The following is a 2,739-nucleotide window of genomic DNA, read 5'->3' as shown; positions in this document are numbered from 1 at the left end:
CTCCACACCACCTAGCAGAGATACTCCACACCACCCAGTAGGGATACTCCACACCACCTAGCAGGGATACTTCACATCACCTAGCAGGGATTCTCCACACCACCTAGCAGGCACACTCCACATCACCTAGCAGGGATACTCCCCACCACCTAACATGGATACTCCACAAAACCCAGCAGGGATACTCCACACCACCTAGCAGGGATATTCCACACCACCTAGCATGGATACTACACACCACCTAGCAGGGATACTCCATACCACCTAGCAGGGATACTCCACATCACCTAGCAGAGATACTCCACATCACCTAGCAGGGATACTCCACACCGCCTAGCAGGGACACTCCACACCACCTAGCAGGGACACTCCACACCACCTAGCAGGGGTACTTCACACCACCTAGCAGGGACACTCACACCACATAGCAAAGACACTCCACACCACCTAGCAAAGACACTCCACACCACCTAGCAGGGACACTCCACACCACCTAGCAGGGACACTCCACACCACCTAGCAGGGAAACTCCACACCACCTAGCAGGGACACTCTGCACCACCTAGCAGGGACACTCCACACCACCTAGCAGGGACACTCCACACCACCTAGCAGGGACACTCCGCACAACCTAGCAGGGACACTCCACACCATCTAGCAGGGAAACTCCCCACCACTTAGCAGGGACACTCCACACCACCTAGCAGGGACACTCCACACCACCTAGCAGGGACACTCCACAACACCTAGCAGGGACACTCCACACCACCTAGCAGGGATACTCCACACCACCTAGAAGGGATACTCCACACCACCTAGCAGGGATACTCCACACCACCTAGCAGTGATACTCAACATCGCCTATCAGGGACACTCCACACCACCTAGCAGGGACACTCCACACCACCTAGCAGGGACACTCCACACCACCTAGCAGGGACACTCCACACCACCTAGCAGGGACACTCCACACCACCTAGCAGGGACACTCCACACCACCTAGCAGGGACACTCCACACCACCTAGCTGGGACACTCCACACCACCTAGCAGGGACACTCCACACCACCTAGCAGGGACACTCCACACCACCTAGCAGGGACACTCCACACCACCTAGGAGGGACACTCCACACCACCTAGCAGGGACACTCCACACCACCTAGCAGGGACACTCCACACCACCTAGCAGGTATACTCCACACCACCTAGCAAGGATACTCCACACCACCTAGCAGGGACACTCCACACCACCTAGCAGGGATACTCCACACCACCTAGCAGGGATACTCCACACCACCTAGCAGGGATACTCAACATCGCCTAGCAGGGACACTCCACACCACCTAGCAGTGATACTCCACACCACCTAGCAGAGATATTCCACACCACCCAGTAGGGATACTCCACACCACCTAGCAGGGATACTTCACATCACCTAGCAGGGATACTCCACACCACCTAGCAGGCACACTCCACATCACCTAGCAGGGATACTCCACCCCACCTAACATGGATACTCCACATCACCTAGCAAGGACACTCCACACCACCTAGCAGGGATACTCCACACCACCTAGCAGGGATACTCCACAAAACCCAGCAGGGATACTCCACACCACCTAGCAGGGATATTCCACATCACCTAGCATGGATACTACACACCACCTAGCAGGGATACTCCATACCACCTAGCAGGGATACTCCACATCACCTAGCAGAGATACTCCACATCACCTAGCAGCGATACTCCACACCACCTACCAAGGGTATTCTACACCACCTAGCAGGGATACTACACACCACCTAGCAAGGATACTCCACACCACCTAGCAGGGATACTCCACATCACCTAGCATGGATATTCCACATCACCTAGAAAGGATACTCCACACCAACTAGCAGGGATTCTCCACACCACCTAGCAGGAATACTCCACACCACCTAGCAACGATACTCCACACAGTAGTGGTCAAAGCGGTTGTATGGCTGATGGGGCAGAGTGACTCGGAAGTAACACCTAGGTGTTACTTCCGGTTTCCTACTTCCTGCCTAGGGGAAGGCGGCTCAGTGGCTCATTAAAGGATGCCGCCTTTTCGCACCTAGGTGTGAAATTTCACACCTTTGATAATGACCTTGACCTCACCCTCGACCACCTCACCCTCGACCACCTCACCCTCGACCACCTCACCCTCGACCACCTCACCCTCGACCACCACCACGGTGCCCCCACACGCACCCCCCTACCGCGCCCCCTCGTGCACTGCCCACACACCGCGCCCGCCCGCGCACCCGCACGCCCGCGCCCTCCCGCACCCGCGCCTTCTGCAGCGTCCGTCGGATCGCCCCCGCTCCCCGAATTTTTTTCCGATTTTTTTCGAATTTTTTTTTAATTTCATTTTCTTGTGCTCTGCATCTCCTCGGATCAACACCCTCCCCCACACCTCCTACTTCTACCCCAATATTCCTGCTCCATCTCCTTGGATCAAGACCTTCCTCTCCATCCCCCCAAATATTTTCGATTTTTTTTTGGAATATCTTATGATCTCTAACTCCTCGGATCAACACCCTCCCCCACACCTCCCACCATCCCCTTCTACCCCAAATATTCCTGCTTCATCTCCTTGGATCAAGAACTCATTTTCCCTTACACCACCCTCTAAACCCAATATTCCTACTCCATCTCCTCGGATCAACTTTTTCTCGATATCAATAATACAAATATTCCTGCTCCATCTCCT

Source organism: Cherax quadricarinatus, chromosome 1, assembly GCF_038502225.1.
Source record: "Cherax quadricarinatus isolate ZL_2023a chromosome 1, ASM3850222v1, whole genome shotgun sequence".
NCBI classification, from domain to species: Eukaryota; Metazoa; Arthropoda; class Malacostraca; order Decapoda; family Parastacidae; genus Cherax; species Cherax quadricarinatus.
This window is presented reverse-complemented; position numbering follows the sequence as displayed.